At 48.7% G+C, this 24,260-nt stretch overlaps 1 protein-coding gene and 1 pseudogene across 1 annotated transcript in view; both read left to right on the forward strand.

Moving 5' to 3' along the window:
* PPP1R1A (protein phosphatase 1 regulatory inhibitor subunit 1A) overlaps positions 1–24,260 on the forward strand; it is a 74,997-nt gene that overhangs the window by 11,117 nt on the left and 39,620 nt on the right.
* LOC117042615 lies at positions 470–859 on the forward strand (annotated as a pseudogene).

The following is a 24,260-nucleotide window of genomic DNA, read 5'->3' on the forward strand; positions in this document are numbered from 1 at the left end:
ATCCTAAATTATCCTCTTTTCTGCAGTTTGTTTACAAGATGCCAGCTAAGACACGCTGTTGAAAATGGCACAAGGACCACTGAATGCTGCCTTACACCATTACAAATTTTAGCAGCGCCCTGTGCGAGGCCAAAATTCAGCACACCCACCCGCCCACCCGCCTCTGCCTTTCGTTCTGCTCAATTCACTATGTCATCATAGCGACACCCTGCGGCATTCCCTTGGCTCAGCACCCAGTGCGGCGGATCCGGTCGTGCTGCCCTAAATCTGCCTCTGCTTACACTGAGTCAGACCCTCAATGCCTGTAGCTCCATGTGATCTATGGCAGAGCGAGGTAACTAACCTGTCTGGATGCTGTTCCCATGAGTTTTGATTTGGAGCCATGGCAAAGTAATTGGGGGAAAGGCATCCATTGAGCATGCTTTAATGTTTGTGCAGCGCCTTCCAGGAGAAGCAGGCCTTGTTTGAAATGGCTGGTAGCAAACCTGGGAAAGACTCCAGCAAGACCAAGACCAAGTCTGTGTCCCATTCCCAAGGAGCTGGCTTACAGTTTCTGGTGGGCCATATTCAGTGGCATCTGAAATCAAGGACTTCCTTCCAGTCACGGACATGTGGGAGCTATAGCTGCTGTGTTTAGTGCTGCTATCTTGGGGTACCGCACAGATGAGGTTCTCGAATTAGCAGGCAATGCATCCAAAGACTTGAAGGAGAAATGAATCATCCCCTGTCACTTACAGCTTGCAATAAGAGGTGGTGAAGAACTGGATTCCCTAATGTCAAAGCAACCATTACTGGTGCAGGTGCAATTACACATATCCACAAATCTCTCAGTGGAAAAACAGGATGGGAGCTAGAGTAGTACAGCCACTGGAGGACCATGGGTTTCCAACCCTTGCGCCAGAGCAGGCATGGCCAAATTTGGCCCTCCAGCTGTTTTGGGAGTACAGTTCCCATCATCCCCGACCACTTGTCCTGTTAGCTAGGGATGATGGGAGTTGTAGCCCCAAAACAGCAGGAGGGCCAAGTTTGACCATGCCTGCACTAAAGAGAGATGGAGCCCAGAAACTGGTGCTTATATATACCGGTAAATGCACACAGGTCATATGTTCTGTCGCTAATTTCCTGACTGGTTGGCTTATCTGTTTTCTCTCCCCACAGAACTCAATCTTGTAGGTGTAACATGCAAAAAGCATTTCTCAGTGCAACTTCTTATGTCATCATCAGAGGCGTAGCAAATTCAGGTGGTACCCAGTGCGATAAAATCTTTGTCATCCCCCACATCAATGGCTCAGGGTAGGCTTGGGAGTCGCAGGTGGGTGGCATGCTGAATGTCACCCCTGGGCGCACCGCCCACCTGCGACTCTCAAGCCTCCCCCAAGCTGTCAAAATGAAGGCAAAGTGGCACACTTCTCCCCTTCCCCTGATGGCTCGGGGTAGACTTGGAAGTTGAGGGCGGGTGGTGCACGGAATGTCACCCCCTCAGCAATGACACCTGGGGTGGTCCGCTCCCCCGCATCCCCTTTGCTATGCCTCTGGACATCGTGAATCCTTAGAAACACAGAAGCTGCCTTATACTGAGTCAAACTAGTTGGTCTATGTTGGCTGACGGTGACTCTCCGGGGCTTCAGACAGGGTTCTATTCAAGTCTTTCCTGTGTAGGCCAGGAATTGAAATGGAGGCCTTCTGCATGCCAAGCATGTGCTCTGCCACTGAACTGCAGATCTGCTCCTTGGTGGAGCAAGTTGGGTGCAACTAATTTGAAGTCCTGCTGCTTTCAGTAGGACTTGGGCCTGAGGACTAGCTTTAGCTTGGTTATGTCTTGGAGTTTTTTGACTTCTGAAGGCCTCTTCAATATTAGCCACACACAGTCTGATACACACATTCACTCATGCGAAGGTCTACAACTGCCCTTTTTGGCTGCTGGAAGAAATCAGAACAAGGGTTAGAAACACTGCCCATTTGTCAATTCTGGAGTTTGGCTGCCCTGAAGCCTTAATTCTGTGATTGTCTGGAACCCTAGTCAAGAAACAGTTTCTTGGGTCTGATTCTCCCACACAAAAGCAGCAGCCTGTTATGTTGCCTCTTTGTGTAAAATTGCAGAATGGTGACATGAGGTTTTCCAGTAAGGCAGCTGACTATGTTTCAAAGCCAAACCTGGGAGACCAGAGTTTGAATCCCCACTTGGCCATGAAACTCACTGGTTGACCTTGGGCTAGCCACCATCTCTCTGCCTAAGCGTAGGGTTGTTGTAAGGATGAAATTGGGAGAAGAACCGTGTACACCACCTTGAACTACATGGAAGAAAAGTGTTATATAAATTTTAACATAAATATCAAAACAATGTGAAAATGAATTCTGTATCATTTACAGACTTGAACAGAGCAAGTGAATGAATGGACTAGATGGCTAGACTAGATGACAATTTGGGGTCCCTTTAAACTGTTCTATGAATACCAATCATATGCACTTGACTGCTTTTGTAACCACAAACTGCAGCAATTTCTGCTTCCTTTTCCCATTTTCCATCAGAATTCTCTGACATCCCTACTGGAGAATTGCATGTTCCCTGTACCTACTCCAGTCTCAAAAACAACTAACCCAGCTGCTATCCTGTTCAGATAGCAAACTAAATGCTCTTTGTGCCACATGCCCTTTTGTCTTTTAAAAATGGCAGAGCTGTTGAGAGGCAGGGAGGGAGGAAGAGAAAGCAGTGAAGTTGAGGACAGGGCGCAATCCCACTGGGCCCAGCTTCGTTTCCCAACATGGTTATGACCGAATGTGTGCAGAGTGTTCTCAATAACACTGCGGGGAGCAACATCGCATCTGCTTTAATGTGTGTGTGTGTGCGTGCGCACACACGCACACACTGTTTGCTCGCCCTCCTTCTCCAATTAGTCTCAGTGCCGGCCGGGTGTGGTGGGGTTGCCCTCAGCAGCGGGAGTCGGGGAAGAGAGTCACAGCCACCTGGCAGGCTCCTCTGCCTTGCCTGCTGCATTGTTGTTTGCTCTGCATCTTGCTGTGTGCGGAAGGGCATCTGAATGTCTCCCGAGGAATGTGCTGCAAAACAGCTGAGCTCATCCTTCTGCTGCTGCACCCAGGAGACTTCTGCCGGTGGCTTCTTTTCGGTTGTTGTTTTGTTACATGATGCCATGAGCAGTTTGCGCTTTTTGGGGGGTATTATTTATTTTTATTCTGTAAGAGTAAAGGACAATGGAAAAGGACCAGTCCCAGAACCTGTTCTCAGATCAGACTATTCTTCTGGCAAAGGACAAAGGGCTTGAAGAGGAAGGGTGTGCCTGGACACGTGCAGAGTCCTTTGCCATAAGGAGAAGAAGCCACCCTCCAATCTGAGACTGAGTGATCTGAAAGTTTGGCTTCCAGTGCTGTTGGAGGCAGTGCGCTTTTCTGAATAGCCATTGCTGGAAATGCCAAGGGGGGGCGGGCGGGGGGGGGCTTTTGCGCTCTGCTTGCTGGCTCCAGAGAGGCATTTGGGTTGGAGGGCAGGATGGCCTGATTCAGCAGGACTCTTCTTACGCTTAATAAGAACTGGCCACCTTCAGAAGTTTAGACCTGGCACCTTTCATGCCGCCCCCCCCCCCCCCCGGAAATAAATTAAATCCTGGCATCTGGGCCACAATCCCCTCCCCTCCCCCATTTCCCTTCCATTATGGAAGATATTGCACTATCTCCTGTACACCTTGTCCTCACAGGTCTGGCAATGCACATGTCTTTTAAAAAGGTTTTTAAATAGAATTCTAGGCTCCAGGAATGGAGAAATCCCCACTTGCCTCAGAATTAGAATTATTTGGGAAAGCCTGCTTTCTGGCCAAGCTAGGGGTGTTAATTTACCGGTAATTGTATGGTGTGCCACGCATCACTTTCTCCCCTCCCCTCAATCTTTAATTGTGGGCACAGGGATGACTTACTCTTCTTTTACACATCAGGACTGCTGCAAATGGGGAGAAGAGGTTTAACCCTTCCATCTCCAGCTGCAATCCCAGTAAAATATTTCCTTCTTCACATGCGACCATGAATCTTCATGGCGGACCCACAAGAGTTGTTTTCTAAGCCATAGCTGTGTGTGTTCAGGTTTTTTTTTGGGAGTAAATAATTTTGATTGGATTTCTAGAAGCAGACATCTAAATATATCCATAACACCCTCTGCACCTCCCAGTCTCAGCAGCTTTCTGGTAAGCCTTTAAGATATGCCTTCCTCTTTTAATTTTCCTACAGGATTCTCCCATGTGACTCCATCAGAGTTGTATGGAAGCATCCACCCACTGTGTATGCGATCGCAATTATGATCCCACATGGAGAGAAAAGGATGGAACATCCCTTCTGCCCGTGATGGATTCCTGCTCTATGCTGCCTATCCCATGCCTGTAATTAAACAAAGAACAAAAAACCCCGTAGCTGCAGTGGCTTCTTACACAATTAAAGTAATGTGCCGGTTTGGGCAAAAAAAGTCTGTTTTCTTCCCAAACGTTTTGGCAGCTGAGGCAACACTCAGCTCCCCAACCCCCAATTTTAAAAATGGTAGGCACATTTCATTTACACCAGGAAAGTGTTGTTATTGTTATTGTTTTTAAGTCTGTAGCAATCATTTCCCTGCTGCCTGAGGAGCCTGCCCTGCCCTTTGTTTCTGTTCTGCATGCGCTTCTTGACTAGGAGGCTAGTCTAGAGCAGCTGCCTTGTGCAGAGATGCAGAGGTAGCCCGCCCTGTGTGGATGGATGGGGAGAGGTGAATGCTGCTGTGTGTCTATTATCAGGAGTAATGAAAAGATGCAGCCATTGCCATTGGAAAGAGGCACAATAGAATTTCCCTTCCCAGCGGAAGCTGATGGAGACATTGCCAGATCCCTGCATCATGCAGAGAAGCAGCAGGCAGCCTCTGTTATTTGGTGGGCGGGCAGCAGAAGCACTGAGCTCACAGGAGCCCTTTGTTATTTCATATCAGAGCATACCTGGGAGTTTTTTCACACCTTTTTGTCTGGGAATTAAGTGATTGATTTCCCCTGCCTCCTTTTTGTTTGTGTGAATTGGTATGCTGCCCTATGCCTTGTGATTTCAGTAGTTCAGTACTTCAGATTTCCTTGCACACTTTCTAACCCTTCCGGGGTTTTTTATGAACTGCCCTGGTAGGGCAGTAATTGTTCCTTGATAATTTGTCAACCCCCCTCCATGATGGCACCTGGGGTGGCCTGCCCCCCGTCCCCCTTCCTATACCACTGCAGCCAGGCACACTGACCCATTGCGCCACTGGGGACCAGGAGGGTTGCAGGGCAGCCTCCAATGGTGGCAGGTGTCCATTGGGACTAGTAGGGTGGGCGGCAGGAAGACCAATGGGAGGCAGAGCCGCAGCCAATGACAGCCAGCTAATTCTAATTTCCCTCCCCCGCCCCCCAGTTTTCTATAAGGGCAACACTGAGGCTAAGCAGGGAGAACATTGACAGCCAAGGCCATCCCCTGCACTGGTTGTAAATAAGAAGGCAGATTGGGGGGGGGGGGGGTCTGAGGGCATGCTTACATTATTGCTTGCTCCACATCTAAAGCACCCCCCACTCATTTCTGACACTACATTCACACAACATTAGCCACAATCCATGTCAGTCCTGTAGTTTGTCTGCAAATACTGCTATTTGACATGATTCTGCCCTATAATTTCATTCTCGCTAGAAAACTGGGTGCTGTGTAATGGGAAGATAACTGTACAGTCCCAGTGCATGGGCCAATGAGGTGCACATGAGCAGTAAGCATCTTCATGAATGGGAGAGTGTGGGTTGGGGGTGGCAGGGCAGGGAAATCAAAAAGACCTTGCATGCCCGATCCTGTCTGAAGTGAACAGCACACCTTGAAATGCTGGCTGTGTGTGAATGACCTCACTGCAACTCAAGCCACTCACATGAACCTACCCTGAATTTAGTACCCTGTTTGCCTTAAAAGGCTAGCCTCCACTTGCAGCCTTTTAAATGTCTTTTCTTCCCCTTCATAAGCCGCCTTGCCTTGCCCAGGCCCCATCCTTTCCTTCCTCTCAAACTATCTCCAGCAGCCAACAGCTGTATAGATTGCTCCTTTGTAAGTGCCTGCATGACACCCCGGGAACAGCAGAGTTATTTCAGAGAGGTGGGAAATGGTGCCACAGAGGAATGGTTGCCTGTGGCGCATATGTGGCACATAGGCTTATTTCTTCTATCCCATTCTCACTTCTGGTCAAACAGCTTTGTTCTTGAGGAGGTGCAAAAAACCCCTATTTAGTGCTGTCCATCGCTGCCTGCAAGCAGTTTGGTTTGGATGTGAGTGTCTGGAGGAAAACCCTTCAAGTGCTTGGCTGTGTCGCCTCCCTCTCTTTCCTGCTCTAATTGGCTGCAGCCAGACTAAATTGAGCTGAGGTCCAGCTGTTTCTATTGTTGCTGCTTCTCCTGCCAAGCTCTGCAGCTTTCGAGGTGGAAATTGGCCAGGCGGGTAGTGGGGGTGGATTCTCAGCTAAGTAAGGAGGACAGGGACCACCAGGCTGTAACGTTTGCAGGATCCCAGTTGATTCTTATGCAAAGGAGATGGAGCTGTCCATGAAGTGCACAGAGTGCTTTTTAAAGATGTGGGAGGGAGGCTTCAAGGGGTGTGGCTTGTGGCTGCTGACATCATTGAGATGCTGGTTTGGACTTGAAGGGCTGCTTTGTATGCCCTGGAATCAATATTTCTACTTCTATTTTATTTTAACATTTAGATCCTCCTTTTCTTGCAAAGGGGACACAGTTCGAATCCCTGCGCGGGGTGAGCTCCCATTGCTCTGTCCCTGCTCCTGCCAACCTAGTAGTTTGAAAGCACGTCAAAGTGCAAGTAAATAAACATGTACCACTCTGGTGGGAAGGTAAACGGCTCTCTTGACCAATAAAGCGAGATGAGCTCCGCAACCCCAGAGTCGTCCGCAACTGGACCTAATGGTCAGGGGTCCCTTTACCTTTCTTGCAAAGAGTTCACGGCAGTGTAATTGCCCACCCCCCATTTTTAGCCTCACAACAACCTTGTGAGGTAGGCTAGGCTGAAAAGTGATGATTGGCCCAAGATCACTCAGTGAGCTTTCATGACTCAGTAAAGATTTGAACTTGGGTCTCCCCTGCCCTAGTCTCAACATTCTGTTCATCACTACATCACTGTGTGTGTGTGTGTGTGTTTTAATTACTATGCAACAGATCACTACACATGCCTGTGTGCTCCTTTGTAATATGTGAAGCAGGTATGGACCATTTCCCTTTTTTTTCTCCCTCTCTTTTAAATGCTGCACAAAGATAGTAAAGGGAAATCAGTTTTGTTCCAGCTTAGGTAGTGGTTGGCTGACAGACAGGTGTATATCTTGCTTTGTGCATTATCATAGGGTCTGCTCCTGCTAATTTTTAATACTAGTGGGACCCCTACAAAACATTGCAGTGTGGGGCGCTTCTGTTCATTTCTTCATTTCCCCTCCCCCCTGCTTTTTTTTGGAGTTCGTCTGCCATCCCTCCAGCACCCACTGAGCATGCTCAGTCCTTACTGGGCTTTTTTGGGCAGAGGTAGCCAATGTGATGCTCTCCAGGTGTTGGGCTCCAGCTCCCATCACCGCCAGCCATCATTGTCAGGGATCAGGGGCAGGCACTGTAGTCCCAAAACATCTGAAAGAGCCATGTTGGTGCTGTAAGCTGCCCAGAATGGCTGGGGAAACCCAGCCAGATGGGCAAGGTATATATAATAAAATATTATTATTGATTATGGGACTAACTCTGGTTTTGGGGATCCTCTCCACATAGGTTTCTCCACCCTATAAGTCTTCTATAAGTACTTATAGAAAGAAACCTCCAAGTTCCCTCAAAGTGTGCAATGTTTTCTAGGGAAAGCAATAAAACTCCCCCTTTGACTTGGATTCCACACCCATTGGTCACTGTTGGCCATGTGGAGAAGCGACAAATAGTTTGTCTAAAGCACACCTGGACATTGGAGGTTGAAGGACCACAGCTGACTTCAGAATCATTGGGCATCTGCCAAGGCTTACGTCCTTGCAGAGGGGTATTAACCCCCCCCAATTTGAGACTCCTGCTTCTCAGCCTCTCAGCTGTCCACTGCCGGGGTTCACCTGCCACCTCCAGCTATGCAAGAGTGATGAGATGCAGCAGTGCCCCCTCCCTGCCTTGCACTCTCCGTCTGGGCAGTTATTCAGAACAGCGATGGGGTAACTGTGGCTCTCTAGGTGGTGCTAGGCTCCCACTCGCATCTGTCCCAACCAGCATGGCCAATGGTCAAGGATGGTGACAACATCTGGAGGACCCCAGGTTCCTCATCCCTAATATAGATTGGAGTAGGGAGAAGGTAAGGGATGCGGGTGGTGCTGTGGTCTAAACCACTGAGCCTCTTGGGCTTGCCGATCAGAAGGTCGGCGGTTTGAATCCCTGTGATGGGGTGAGCTCCCATTGCTCTGTCCCTGCTCCTGCCAACCTAGCAGTTTGAAAGCACGCCAAAAATGCAAGTAGATAAACATGTACCACTCTGGTGGGAAGGTAAACAGCATTTCCATGCGCTGCTGTGGTTTCACCAGAAGCGGCTTAGTCATGCTGGCCACATGATCTGGAAGCTGTCTGCGGACAAACACTGGCTCCCTCGGCTTGTAAAACCCCAGAGTCGTCTGTGACCGGACTTAACTGTCAGGGTTCCTTTACCTTTTTAGTGGAAAGGTAGTGGTGCCTTGGAGAGGAGGAAGGAAACGAGGAAAGAACACCCCCCTCACCCAGTGAGGGCACCATGACCTCAGAACTTAAGAAGAGAGCTCTGCTGGATCAGGCCAATGGCTCATCTAGTCCAGCTTCCTGTTCTCGAGGTGGCCAACCAGATGCCAGTGGGATGCACACAGTGGGGAGCACTCTCTCCTGCTCTAGTTAAGGTCTCCCCAAATCTGAAACTAGCAGAGCGGAGGTTGGTTTTTTTCCTTTTCTCTTTAAAGCCAGTTCTCAGACCTGAGAGCCATGTGGATGAACTCTGGGCAGCTCTTGAGCTCTCAGGCCAGCGAGTGGCCCATGCGCAGGACAAAAGCAGGGAGTGGGTGAGGGGTGGATAAGTGGAGAACTGTTCCAGCCCTTCTCTTCTGCACCTCACCTGGGGAGAAAGAGGGGAGAAAGCAGCAGCATCTTGCCTGCCTGGCATGTGGGGAGGAGGCAGCCGACAATTTAATTTGTTTGTTTTTGTATATGGATTATTATGATTATTATCTTTAGAGCAGTGATTAGACTGAATTTGTTTAAATAATTAACTCAGCCTCTTTTGCAGTGATTGCCTCCAGTTTTGGGTTGCAGCTTTTATTTCTCAAGGGGGAGGGTGCTGGTTCTGCAGCTGCCTTCCAGCATTGATGCAACAGTGCAAGTTCTGATGTCTCATTGAGTGAAGCAGTCATTGGGCCCAATCCAGCCTGGCTGTGCAGCAGAGCCATAGGGGGGTGCTAGCCAGGTTTTTTGCCCCGGGTGAAGCCTCCAGAGGGGCACCATTGAGGCTCCCAGCCTCTGTGTGGGTGTGGGTGTGGTATGTGAACACAAATGCACATGCAGGAATTGCTAAACTGAGTCTTTCATCCTGGTGAAATGGAGCCTTGTTTCGCCCCTGCTGTGCAGCATTGGAGAGGGTCAGGGCTGGGAGTCTGCCTGCCTTACATGCGCATGTGTGCACACACAGAGGGAAGTGAACTCTGGCAGGCTACTCTTGGCATTCCCCGTTGTGGTGATTGGCCTCAGTGGTAATTGACAATCAATGTCGGAAATTGGTCTAAAAATAGCAATGGGAGCGGCAGCCGTTCCAGTTTCCAAATGGGGCTCTTTGCTGCACCAAATGCAGTCAGGGAGTAGGGCTAAGGGGGGGGGGAGGCAAGCTAACCAGCACAGCTTTGAGGGCATGCACACACACACACACACATACACACACACCCCATTAGGCAGGGCTCTTAGATCCCAGCTCTGGGAGGAGAGAGTAGTACAACCAGGGTAAGCGTGTTTTATTCCACAGTTTCACAAGCAGCCTGTCCAAGCATGGATATTTGGCTTTGTTAGCCAGCCATGACATTGTGGAAGAGCACAGGCTTTGCTCATCCCCCACCCGCTCCCACTCCAAGACTGAATCCCTGGCATTTCGAGTTAAAGGATGTCCAATTTCGGAACCTGGGAAGAGAGTCTGCTAATCAGGGTTGACAGTATACTGGGTGAGATGGGACAGGCCAACCAGTCTGACTCAGCACGCATGTCCATATACATGAAAATCTCTGGATGGCTTTTATGGGGACAATGCATGCATTTCTCTCACTTGTGCCCATCCTTGAAAACCCTTTGATTATATGGCCTTTAAAAATGCAGCTCAACAATTAGCCAGTGTCCCAAAGACATAGAGCAACTTTCCCCCACCCTCTTTTAACAATACTAGAATTCAGGGACATCAGATGAAGTTGAATGTTGGAAGATTCAGGACAGACAAAAGGAAGCACTTTTTCCACATGGAGCAGAGTTAAACTATGGAACTCACTCCCACAGGAGCCCATGATGGCCCACCAACCTGGATGATGCGCAAGGCAACAGATGATAATTTTACCTTTGTCCAGTAGGCTAGTTTCCATGCACATGTGCACACCCCTCTCTATCATTCATCCAAGAATCCTTCAAGGACACATTCCATCCAGGGCAAAAACACTCAGGGTGTGATGCATGGTCAGTGGGGGGGGGTATGGCCTGGGGAGGGTTCCTGGAGGGACCATATTTGGCCCCATGGCTTGAGGTTTCCCACTCCTGCTTAAAAGAGTCTCTAGTACTCTGACAATGGGGGGGGCAGGAGAGAGGAGTCACTCAAGACAAGCGGCTCATTAGGAGCTCTCCTTAGTGCTGAAAAGAGGATGCCGTCATGTCCTGTGGATTCCACCTTGGGACCAGAACTGGATAGTTGCAGCAGAAACAGCAAAGATGTCCTTGTGGCATCTTTAAAGACTATAAGGTTTCATAATGGCAGCAGCTTTTGTGGTATAGGAAGGCCCTGAGTGTCTCTGGCTATGCTTTCTTCTCCCTCCCTCTGGGATAAGTGAAAAATGTTTTTGTGCATATGTTCCCAATTACTTCTGTCTCTGACCTACCCATGCTGATGAACGTGGGTGTCAAAGGCTACTTCTTAAGTATCTGCATCAGATCCCTGACCCTGTAAGGTTAATTGATACAGATACAGAAATGGGGAGGTACGCCTGCATTTTAAAAGGGGCCTCTTTGTTTTGTGAGGAGGAGAAGGAGGAGGAGGGGGAGAGAGAATGAATTATTTCCCACAGAATTCAGTTTGACAGATAGGAAAGTCCCCAAAGCCTTGTGGGATGTAAGAAACACGACATCAACTTTAGCCCTAATACAATGAAACAAAACAGGGGGTTTTTGTATCCTGCACCAGGTGCTCTTCTGAGCAGGATTCCTCCAGAGGGAGCATAAGTTACGGTACATTATCTTAAGAGGTGTTCAGATGAGTGCAGTTTTGAAAACTTGAATGCATTTTGAAAGGTTTGCTAAAGGTGCTGGAAATTGTAGCTTTGTGAGGGATAATAAACTACAGTTCCCAAGATGCTTCAGGGAATATAATGTGCTTTAAATATGTGGTGTATATGGAGCATGTGTTTGGCTCCTCAGCCTCTCCACCTCCACTTTATCTTTATCTAGGTGCAAGGTCCTTCTTCGTCTAAACCTCTTAGTGTACTAGCAGACCCAAACCTCTGGTTCCTGGCTTATTTTCAGCTCCTATAACAATTCTTACAGCTCTTTATTGCAAAGGTCTACTTTCTTTCAAAAACCTGGCTCTTGGAAGGACAATGCTATATAAACCGTACACCTAATTGAGTGTTATCCACAAATATGTTGTGTGTGTGGATAATGAAGTCAAGCGTGCCGCTAGTCTGGCACCCTATGCATTGAGTGCAAACATCCAAAAAGAGACACTTAGCGTGTAACTCCCTGAATGTGCACAGGCGTTCCATGTCTCGGGATCCATTGCACTGAATTAGGAAACTCATTCAAGTGTCTTTCATTTCTGCAGCTTGTGCTGTCTCCAGAAGGAATCTGGGTTACCTTGGTCCTGAATTTCAATGTGTTTGGGACTGACTATAATAATAACATAGTTCTGTTAAAGCAACAGAGCAGCAGCTATCAGTTCTACTTCTTTATGCTTGGGTAGCAGAGGTTGGCTCCGTCTGCTAAAAAGAGGCTTTTGAAAATTGGAGCTTGGAAAGACTAGGCACAGCCTTAGATTCTGAGCACTTTATGAAAAAGCAAAGTGTTTGTCTGGGAAAGGGAGGGCAATGTGGAGGGAGGGGTTCCCCCCCTCTCTCTTGACCAATGGTACCTCAGCGAGATGCTCAGAGCAAGACTTGCAGGTGTACAGGGCCACCATAAGCAGGATGAGCCAGCCAGTGCAGCAAGGCTGGATTATCAACCTTTTGAAGTGAACGATGCAATCTGTAGGCCCCTCCCCTTCCTGCACCTGTAATATTACAAAGTCCTGAGCACCAGCGCAAGAAGGAATAGCATAATAAACACCAGTATCAGAGGCAGTATGCCCCAGGGGTCAGAAGAGCCGTGGCCCAACTGCACAATTTTGAGGCCATAAACTTGACATGAGCCAACAGTGTGATGCAGCAGCTAAAAAAGCCAATGCAATTCTGGGCTGCATCAATAGGAGTATAGCATCTAGATCAAGGGAAGTAATAGTACCACTGTATTCCGCTCTGGTCAGACCTCACCTGGAATACTGTGTCCAGTTCTGGGCACCACAGTTCAAGAAGGATACTGATAAGCTGGAACATGTCCAGAGGAGGGCAACCAAAATGGTCCAAGGCCTGGAAACGATGCCTTATGAGGAACGGCTTAGGGAGCTGGGTATGTTTAGCCTGGAGAAGAGAAGGTTAAGGGGGGATATGATAGCCATGTTCAAATATATAAAAGGATGTCATATAGAGGAGGGAGAAAGGTTGTTTTCTGCTGCTCCAGAGAAGCGGACACGGAGCAATGGATTCAAACTACAAAAAAGAAGATTCCACCTAAACATAAGGAAGAACTTCCTGACAGTGAGAGCTGTTCGGCAGTGGAATTTGCTGCCAAGGAGTGTGGTGGAGTCTCCTTCTTTGGAGGTCTTTAAGCGGAGGCTTGACAGCCATCTGTCAGGAATGCTTTGATGGTGTTTCCTGCTTGGCAGGGGGTTGGACTGGATGGCCCTTGGGGTCTCTTCCAACTCTAGGATTCTATGAACTAGGCACCGCTCCCCCAGGGATCCCCATCCTGTCCTGAGTGCCGCTGAGGGCCTCTGGCCCCTGGGGCCCAGCCTGTTCTGCCACTGTGCCCCCAGCTCCCTCGCTGAATGGCCACCCATCCAGTGTCAGGGGGCATTTGCCCACCAAGGGTTCTCTCCTGCGCCTGGCTCCGGTGGTGAGGGCTGGACTGGCACAGCGGGCTCTGTTCACCCTCTGTACACTTCCATGCACACACACCCTGGACACTGGCAAATGCCGCAACACGGCTGGTATGCCCCAGAATACCAGTCGCTTTGAATCACAAGTGAGGAAAGTGGACATGCAAACTGCTGGCCTCCATTTGGGAAGCGGTGAATTTGAGGTAGTGCGTGGCCCTTGGCCCACGAAGTCTGTCAGGCAGACTGGCTGGAATGCCGACTTTGGTCATGGTAGGCTTCAGTCTGGAATATCTGCTAACCAAGGAAGTTTACTGGGTAGCCCTAGTGGAAAGTCATTGCTTCTCTGCCTAATAGTCTACCTTGCAGGGTTGTTGGGCAGATAAAATGACACTCCTTGGATCCTCCTCTGAGAGGGAGCAAGATACAAGGAGGAAAGAGCAAAATGCAAACACATGGGGGTTTATTCCCTTTTTATGTGGCACTCCAAGTAGGTGTGAATTCTCTGTAAGTGTGAACTTTGAGGCTTTTCCAGGCCTTGTTACTCACAGGGCATCAATTCCTGTTTGAAGCAAGACAGAATAAAAGCAGGATAGAACGCTCCTTGTGCAAGCAGGCAGACAGGCAAGTGGGACACTGTTTCTTCCCCACGGCCAAAATAAATGGGACAAACTGTGGCTGGTATTCCCTTTAAGTTTTTCCTTTTCTCAGGTAAACAAAGGTGTTTCATCAATATGGATTTTTAAAAAGTTTGCTTGAGGAAGAAAAGCTGGTGGTGTGTGTCAACATCCACCCCCCTCGGGGTGTGTGTCAACATCCACCCCCCTACAGACTCCCCCTCCACAGACTTCTGCTTCAGGCCAGGATGAAATCTAATCGCGCATCCCTTCGCTTGACCTTGAATTACTGAGGGAGCCATAAGTAAAACGATCTCAGCTGATGGGCCAAAACTCCCCTGGCTAGCGGGTGGGGGTGGGGGTGGGAGTGCCAGGACCGGTTATTCATAGCATCTTTCCTGGCAACCATTTGGAACAGGGCAAGTTGCCTGGGCCTGATTTCTGCTCTGGACAAGACTGTGGCAGGAAATCCCAAGGGCTCTTCTTCATGGGTAGAGGCTACTACGTGTGGAGGGGATTCTTCAGGGCCCTGTGAACCTATCTTAGCACCAAGTCAGTTTGTTGGCCTGTCTACCCTGGCACAGTTTAACCTGACTGGGCAGTCATTTACCAAGTTGCCGGGGGGGGGTCTTTCCCCCAGGCTTGCAGACTTCTGATGCTTTTAAGTAGAGGTGCCAGGGATAGAACATGGATTTTTATTTTTATTTTTTGCATGTCATGCAGGGGCCACCCAAGACTTTTGGCTGCCTGAAAAACAAAATAAGCTGCTTTATACTGAGTCAGACTATTGCTCCTTCTAGCTGAGGATTGCCTACACTGACTGGCAGCAGCTCTCCAGGGTTACAGACTCCGCTAACCCAGAAATAACGCTTCAGGTTAAGAACTTTGCTTCAGGATGAGAACAGAAATTGTGCTCTGGCAGCGCGGTGGCAGCGGGAGGCCCCATCAGCTAAAGTGGTACCTCAGGTTAAGAACGGTTTCAGGTTAAGAACGGACCTCCAGAACGAATTAAGTTTGTAACCAGGGGTACCACTGTATTAGCACTACTGCCAACTAGTAACAATGGGCCAGATTCACCTACGTTGTTGCACTAGCGGAAGCCAATGCAATGAGTCCCATTGATACAAGGGGTTTCCCCCTCACACCACCTCACAAAAAACTGCTTGGGAGGATCAGGAGAACCCCCAGAACAGGATGTAGGCATAAATGCTTGTGCGGATGGAATAATCACCTTAGTATTACTTTGAATTCCACCCATTAATAGTAACCGCACTTACTTTGCAACTACCAGATTGCATATAATTACCTAAACTGAGCACATTTTACTGCAATGCCAGCAATCATAGAATGGTAGATGTTGGGAGGGATCCCCGGGGGTCATCTAGTCCAACCCCCTGCAGTGCTGGGATCTTTTGCCCAACATGGGACTTGAACCCATGACCCTGAGATTCAGAGCTACATGCTGAGGGGAATGGTGTACTGCAGTGTACCTCAGGGGGGCAGGTTAGTTTAGGGACTGTGTGACAGGCCTGTGAGGCAGTGGAGAATAGCTCAGAAGGAATTTCGGGGGGAGGGGAGGCTGTCACCGCTCCCAAGCATCTGCCCCCTGAAATGATTGCCTCCCTCTGCCTTGGTGGTAGGGTAATGCCACCTACCCTCTCCCTGGAACCACACCCCTCCCACTTTATTGTGGAAAGGATTCCTGACTCATGAATAGTGTGGAGGTGCTATTGGCACATTTTGTATCTGAATTAGCTCTGAGTTTGGGATGCCAACAAGCGCATGAAATTTGCATATGGTAATTTATATGTATAGATCCAAATTTAGAAACGATTACTATGAATTTAATGGAAATACCTCTTCCCATATCGGGGACGGTACCAGTGACTTGTGTTGCTGCTCAGTGTGCTGTCCGGGTGCTGCAACACTGTCAGTGAGCATCTTCAAGGCTCTCCTTTCTTATGCTTCTTTATGCGAGCCAGTGTGGTTAAGAGCGGTAGACTCATAATCTGGGGAACCGGGTTCGCGTCCCCGCTCCTCCACATGCAGCTGCTGGGTGACCTTGGGCTAGTCACACTTCTCTGAAGTCTCTCAGCCCCACTCACCTCACAGAGTGTTTGCTGTGGGGGAGGAAGGGAAAGGAGAATGTGAGCCGCTTTGAGACTCCTTCGGGTAGCGATAAAGCGGGATATCAAATCCAAACTCTTCTTCTTCTTCTTAAATCAGACTTAGGGCAGACTGTCCTCCAACAGAGGACTGTCCTCCAAGAGCCCTTTAAAGAGAGTGAGAACTGTTCTCTGCAAAGTTGTATATTTGGCCATTCTGCTTGCAATGCGAAGAGGCTTGAAGGAACTCCTTGTGTCACTGGACATCAAGCCAGTATGTGAAAGAAGGGTGGGGTACACAACTTGTATTGGAAACACAGGCCCATGGCCATGTGCCTGCAATTAGTCCTTCCTGTTTGGTGATGGGGGTGGGGTGGGGGGGATAACTGGCCTTGGCTGAGGAGCAGCTCAGCCTAGGAAGAAGTGACAGGCCTATCCGGTTGCTGAAAGGTGTGGCATATGTAGCACAGACCATGCCTGCCGCCGCTGGCTGTTTCCGAGAACAGTAGGCAGAGGATCAAGAACATCCTGTACTGTGTAGGACAAGGAGACTCTGTCTCCAGCTTCTGTGCCTCGCTGTACCTGGAGTTTTGAAGTGGGTGTTTCCAAAATGTGAAATCTTTATTCAATGTAATCTTCATCCTGTGTGCTCCTCCCTGTATTATATGTATGTGGGATAGCTCAGTTGGTAGAGCATGAGACTCTTAATCTCAGGGTTGTGGGTTTGAGCCCCACTTTGGGTGCAAATTTCCTGCAATCCTGGCACAGTCCCTACCAACTCTACAGTTCTATCATTCTGTGATTTTCTTCCCATCTTCCCACAGAGTTTGGGTTGTCCCACTGGATTCAGTCTCATGGCATGCGTCTTTTTTGGTGATTCCCAGGACATGGTGTTTTGATGCAAGTGTTTTATGCATCACGTGCTGAATTGATGGGGTGTTTCACCCTGATGCAGCAATAGAGTACTGGCAGTGGATTTATAGAAGGGCCAGACTTTGGTAATATGGCACCCAGAGCGAGGACAAAAATTGGCACATGCACCTCTTTCTTATTTCACAATAAATCCTTTTGGTACAGTTTACTCTGCAGGGGAACCACCCACACTGCCTGAAATCCAGCACTGATTTATAGTGGACCACCTGAACTTTTCCTGCTTTGTAAGTTGTTCCACGATGCTTTCCTGATTGCTGTCTGACAGTAACTTTTGCCCCATAGCACAACAAAAGTGGGACCAAAATAACAAGAGCAGGCATTTGCTGTATGACAGGTTACAGGATTTAGATAGGACATATGCAGATTGGAAACAGCAGTGTGCCTCCCCCAAAACGTTTGCAGGCACCAAACAATATTGAAAGTGGGATGTTGTATAACTGCCCCAATACCATCATGGATGCACAATAAAAAGGACATCTGGAGGGTCAGTAGACACCCAAGGAGTAGGGCTGGGTGATACCTGGTTTTCAACATTGTGATATATCACCAGCTAAACATAATGATATACTGATATATCACCATGTCTGAAATAAGGATGGAGATATTTAGAGGCAATAGCTGGCCTCACAGATTTTCCTACATTGTGCTTTTTGCATAACACATACACACACACACACACACACACACACACACACACACATCATGATTCGCAATATATTGCCAGGTCAAAAATAATGAAAACAATACCATGATATGAACTTCAAACTGGTTTGGGATGCTACACCGATATATCGCCCAACCCTGCCCAGGAGGCATATCCAGCTGCTTCCCAAAGTCCAGCAATGCCAAGAATATTCCACTGCTTGGGAGGAATTGGAGAAGCACAGGACACTCGCAGTGCACCCCCTTGCTTCTCAGCGCCTGTCTGTTCCCATTTGGTTCCTGCTTTCACGTTGCCTTTGATCGCTCATCAAGGCGTCAAGCGAGGTATAACATGGCTGGCTGTTGACAGGGGTTAGCCTTGCATGAAGCCTTGATGCCTATTTTGCTGCTTCTTTCCGCCCCACCTCCTCTGACATCCTTCCTGTCCTCCTTGTTCCAAAATGTATTTTCTTGTCAGAAAATGATCCAGCTGGCCCAGGTTCAAGGGAGTGCTGCCCCGGGGGACCTGAAAGTGAACTTTGGGTTCCAGCGCTTGCTGTGCTGCCTTGAGGAGTTATTCTCATTTTGACTCTGATTCAGGGGAAGTTAGGCCCCACCTGCACTAAACACTTGAAGCAGGACCATTTCCAACAGCCATGGGTTCCCCCAAAGCATTCTGGGAAGTGTAGCTTCTTTAAGGGTGCCAAGAGTTGTTAAAAGGTAAAGGTAAAGGGACCCCTGACCTTCAGGTCCAGTTGTGTCTGACTCTGGGGTTGCGGCGCTCATCTCACTCTATAGGCCAAGGGAGCCAGCGTTTGTCCGCAGACAGCTTCCGGGTCATGTGGCCAGCATGACAAAGCCGCTTCTGGCGAACCAGAGCAACGCACAGAAACACCTTTTACCTTCCCACCGGAGCGGTCCCTATTTATCTACTTGCACTTTGACGTGCTTTTGAACTGCTAGGTGGGCAGGAGCTGGGACCGCGCAACAGGAGCTCACCCCGTGGCAGAGATTTGAACCGCTGACCTTCTGATGAGCAAGCCCTAGACTCTGTGGTTTAACCCGCAGCGCCACCTGGGTCCCTGCCAAGAGTTGTTAGGAGGCCGCTATTCCCATCATAGAGCTACAAAGTTCCCGGGGAGGAGCGATTAATGGTTAAACCACTCTGGAATTGTACTGTAGCTCTGTGAAGGGAACAGGAGTCTCCTATCCACTCTTGGCACCCTTAAGAAACTACAGGTCCCAGAATGCCAGTGTGCATGGACCTGTTCCCTCCCACATGACTTATCATGCCATGAAGGGAATGGGTGGAAAGAGTGACTGACTGAAGGTAATTTCTGTATGTGCAATAAGAATTATAAACTTGGCACACCAGCACTGAGCCACCCCTGGGCAATTGTTCTAGGTAAGGCATTGGTGCTGAGAGAGCAACTTGCATGGACTGATGGGACCTGCAAGGGATGCAGGAGAATGTATGTGCCACATCCTCACTTTAGGGTACCAGGAAACTGCTGTCTGCTTCCGAAGTCACTGGGCAGAAACTGCAGTTCATTTCAAGAGAGCCAGGAGATGGAGAGGAGCCTGGGATCACAGGAGGTGGTTCATGGCTCCTGGGTAGGGGACCTTGTTGCTGTTGGGGCTTAGGGATCCAGTCAGCAACAAAAAGGGAGAGCTCAGTGGTCATGATATCTAAATAATGTCTCATGATTCCCTGCTCTCTGTATGTTCTCTGCTGGGAAACGTATAACAACTACAGTATCTTCCCTTTTGGGTGGGGAGCAGGTAGGAGTTTAATCCTCGATTTGGAATTCCAAATGTGGGTTTCCATAGCAACTAGTTTTAGTAAAGAGGTGATGCAGGGGAGAGAGGCACCTGGGACCTCCCAATGTTGCAGTTGTCAGAAGGCTGCATGGTAAGTCCCTCCTGGAAACATCATTAGCGTCTCATTGGTGCCTCCTGGAGCTCACATGACCAAACACAGTGCACACATGTGCCCCTGACTCCTGAACTGGCAAGATCTCCTGCACTGGGGAGGGTGAAAGTCCCAAATCATCCTAGCAGTGGAGGGATGCTTGTGTGGAATATGGAACATGGTAGCATTTGGCATGCCCCACAAGGAACATGAATCAGGCAAATAGGGCAGGACTTTACCCTTAGTGATACCCAGTCGGGAAAAATAGGCCCATCACCACCAGATAACACTGCTTCTAGGCTGCACCTAGGCTGCATCTCAGATTACAATCGGTGGTGTGGAAATATTAAGATTGGAAGCTTTCCCCTCCACCGCATACAATCACCTTAATTGCTGATACATAGGCAATTATGGCATGGAGAAGGCTAGGCAACAGCTAGGGACGTCATGGGCCCTATTTTGCAGAGGATGGTTCTCTGTTTTGAAGGTGTCTTTTATTTGAGGGTTCCTTCAGACCTCCTTTTGTGCCACACTTTCCAGGCGCAGGTTCATGTTTTAAAGCTCCATGTCTGAGCAGAATTTTTTCTGCCCTGGCACTTTCCCTGGGAAATCCCGTGATTTACTGCTGAATTGGAGCAAACAACAATTCTCAGAAAACCCAATTGTCTGTATTGTTGCATGTTTTTTAAATTCCATGTTAATTGGTCTGAACTTGGGGTGTCTAATGCAGTATTTGGGTTCTTGCAGGACAACTTTTGTTTTGAGTAGATACCTTCATGTTTGCGTATACATATAGCCCAGAGGTTTTCAACCTTTTTGAGTCCACGGCTCCCTTGACAAACTGCATTCTTTCTGTGGCACCCCTGTGGGGCTCAGGTGCCCAGTTATGTCACCCTTTGCCAGTGAAGCTGGCAGACTCTCACCCTTTCTCGAACACCCTTCCTTGTGGAGTGTTTCCTCAGCCTCCTGTCCTGTCCTCTCCCCTCCCCTCTTCTTGGGAGTCTTCTGGGCAGCCGCCCCTGGTCTCGCCCCAAAGAGAAGTGCCTCCCAGAGGCACCATTCGCCTGTGGAGCTTATAGCCAGGGCTGCTGCAATAAACAGCTGTGCAAGCCTTTGGGAGGCAAAGATGTCAGAGGGCATCAGGGAAGAGAGGGAAGGAAAGAGGGACAGAGGCCAGCATTGCCTGCAACGCCCCTGACTGTCATTCAAGGCACCCCAGGCACGGCACACTGGTTGAAAACCACTGATATAGCCTCTTTATGGCTTTGTTTCTGCTTGGAGCAATGGGTCTGCTGCTTGGCTGGAGGCCCTGGCTAGCACCTTAGCTTGGTTTTGTAGGCAACAACCCACTGCTATCTGTTCATGTGCCCTTTGCTGGATTCTGCAACTCAGAGGTTACTCAATTATTCATAAATATTGGTTTTTCTCCATTATGTTTACACTTTTGGGCCGATCCAAACCATATCATTAGTAATGTGTGCACAGTGTTGAATGATGTCACACGCCAGGTGCCTGTGACCTTGCATTGTGAAATTACCATTTTATGGTTTCACAACAAAATAATACCAGGGCTCTGGTGCACATGACTGTTTCATGTGGGGTTCAAGGGAGTGCTACCCCGGGGGACCTGAAAATGAACTTTGGGTTCCAGCGCTTGCTGTGCCGCTTTGAGGAGTTATTCTCATGTTGGCTCTGATTCAGGGGAAGTTAGGCCCCATCTGCACTAAACACTTGAAGCAGGACCATTTCAAACAGCCATGGCTTCCCCCAAAGCATTCTGGGAAGTGTAGCTTCTTTAAGGGTGCCAAGAGTTGTTAGGAGACCCCTATTCCCATCATAGAGCTACAAAGTTCCCGGGGAGGAGCGATTAATGGTTAAACCACTCTGAAATTGTAGCTCTGTGAAGGGAACAGGAGTCTCTTATCCACTCTTGGCACCCTTAAGAAACTACAGGTCCCAGAATGCATGGCCTTGTTCCCTCCCACCCTCCACATGACTTATCATCCCATGAAGGGAATGAGTGGAAAGAGTGATTGACTGAAGGTAATTTCTGTATGTGCAATAAGAATTAAAAACTTGGCACACCAGCACTGAACTGTGGGTCAGCCACCCCTGGGCAATTGTTCTAGGTGAAGCATTGGTGCTGAGAGAGTGTCCTGCATGGAGGCTCCTCCCAAGAGCCTCAAAGGGGTGTGCAATATTCTCCCACCCACCCACCCACACATTTTATCCTCATAAGAATCCTGCAAGGTAGGTTTGGTTGGCAGACAGTGACTGGCCCAAGATCACCCAGTGAGCTTTCATGGTCGAGTGGCAACTCAAACCATGGTCTGCCAGGCCCTAGTCCAACAATCTAACCATAGCACCACACTGTCTCTTCTGTGGGGCTATAATGTATGCCAGGCCGTGACATTGTGTCCCCGTTGTCGCCTGGCCCTGCCATTACCTTGGAGGTATGAAGAGAGAACGGTTTGGGCAGACAGCTGCTCCCACATCTGGGCTCCATGAAACCAGGAGGGGTACCGTTTTTAAAACCTTGGTGTCTGACATGCTCTTGGGGAGACTCTTGGGGGTGGAGCTAGAGATGTGGCCCCACTTCTGCTGCTCTGAGTTCCCCCCACAGGAATCAGCGCATTAGCTGGGCTACTGGCTCTCTTCAGGCAGCCACTCCCTGAGTTAAGTAGGCTCGTGATGTGGGGAGTGGTGATCAGATTCCCCCCAGTGCTATTCTGATTGCCCTCCCCAGCATGGAACTCTGCGCACATTTCAGAACCCTGGAAATCCTCTAAACCACATGAGGAGCAGCAGGCCTCTTGCTTCGTATAGTTACCATAGAATCATAGAATCATAGAGTTGGAAGAGACCACAAGGGCCATCCAGTCCAACCCCCTGCCAAGCAGGAAACACCATCAAAGCATGCCTGACAGATGGCTGTCAAGCCTCTGCTTAAAGACCTCCAAAGAAGGAGACTCCACCACACTCCTTGGCAGCAAATTCCACTGCCGAACAGCTCTTACTGTCAGGAAGTTCTTCCTAATGTTTAGGTGGAATCTTCTTTCTTGTAGTTTGAATCCATTGCCCCGTGTCCGCTTCTCTGGAGCAGCAGAAAACAACCTTTCGCCCTCCTCTATATGACATCCTTTTATATATTTGAACATGGCTATCAGATCACCCCTTAACCTTCTCTTCTCCAGGCTAAACATACCCAGCTCCCTAAGCCGTTCCTCATAAGGCATCGTTTCCAAGCCTTTGACCATTTTGGTTGCCCTCCTCTGGACACGTTCCAGCTTGTCAGTATCCTTCTTGAACTGTGGTGCCCAGAACTGTACACAGTATTCCAGGTGAGGTCTGACCAGAGCAGAATATAGTGGTACTATTACTTCCCTTGATCTAGATGCTATACTCCTATTGATGCAGCCCAGAATTGCATTGGCTTTTTTAGCTGCTGCATCACACTGTTGACTCATGTCAAGTTTATGGTCTACCAAGACTCCTAGATCCTTTTCACATGTACTGCTCTCAAGCCAGGTGTCACCCATCCTGTATTTGTGTCTTTCATTTTTTTTGCCCAAGTGTAGTACTTTACATTTCTCCCTGTTAAAATTCATCTTGTTTGCTTTGGCCCAGTTCTCCAGTCTGTTAAGGTCATTTTGAAGTGTGATCCTGTCCTCTGGGGTATTAGCCACCCCTCCTAATTTGGTGTCATCTGCAAACTTGATCAGGATACCCTCAAGCCCATCATCCAAGTCATTGATGAAGATGTTGAATAAGACTGGGCCCAAGACAGAACCCTGTGGCACCCCACTAGTCACTTCTCTCCAGGATGAAGAGGAGCCATTAATGAGTACCCTTTGGGTTCGGTCAGTCAGCCAGTTACAAATCCACTGAATGGTAGCATTGAACTCCTGGAGGATGACCCAGAACAACAGGGGTGGGGATAGTGAATTCATCCCTGCAGCCCCCCACTTTCAGATTACTTACCCTTCAGGCATTTGCTACCTGGTTTAAGTGGGACCTCCAAAGGCACGATCTGCTTTGTACCAAAAGGACTGTGGTGACAAAAACCATATTTGATCAAAACCAATCAAATGTGCCTGGATAGGTCAGTTGGGCAGACCAGGGGGTTGGACTGGATGGCCCTTGTGGTCTCTTCCAACTCTATGATTCTATGATGCTGGTAACACCAAGGTTGCAGTTTCGATCCCTGTGTGGGACAGCTGCATGTTCCTGCATTGTAGGGGGTTGGACTAAATTATTATTATTATTATTATTATTATTATTATTATTATTATTATTATTTGTACCCTGCCCATCTGGCTGGATTCCCCAGCCACTAGATGATCCTCATGGTCCCTTCCAACTTACAATTCTATAAAATAACCTTCCACTGACCAGTTGCAGGTGGGGGAGGTCAGGCTCAAGGTTGCTCTTGTCTGTAATGCCCTCTCCCATCAATGCAATGCAGCTCCACACTCAACCTAAAAAAAAATTTTTTTTAAATCTCTTTTTTAAAGGTAAAATACTGACACCTAACAAGATACATGGGCTTATTGCTTGCCTTAAGTCTAGACATTCTGGGGAAGCCTGCATTTATTTACAATCTCGTGACTGGATTGTGTGTGTGTG

Source organism: Lacerta agilis, chromosome 2 (assembly GCF_009819535.1).
Source record: "Lacerta agilis isolate rLacAgi1 chromosome 2, rLacAgi1.pri, whole genome shotgun sequence".
Lineage (NCBI taxonomy): Eukaryota > Metazoa > Chordata > Lepidosauria > Squamata > Lacertidae > Lacerta > Lacerta agilis.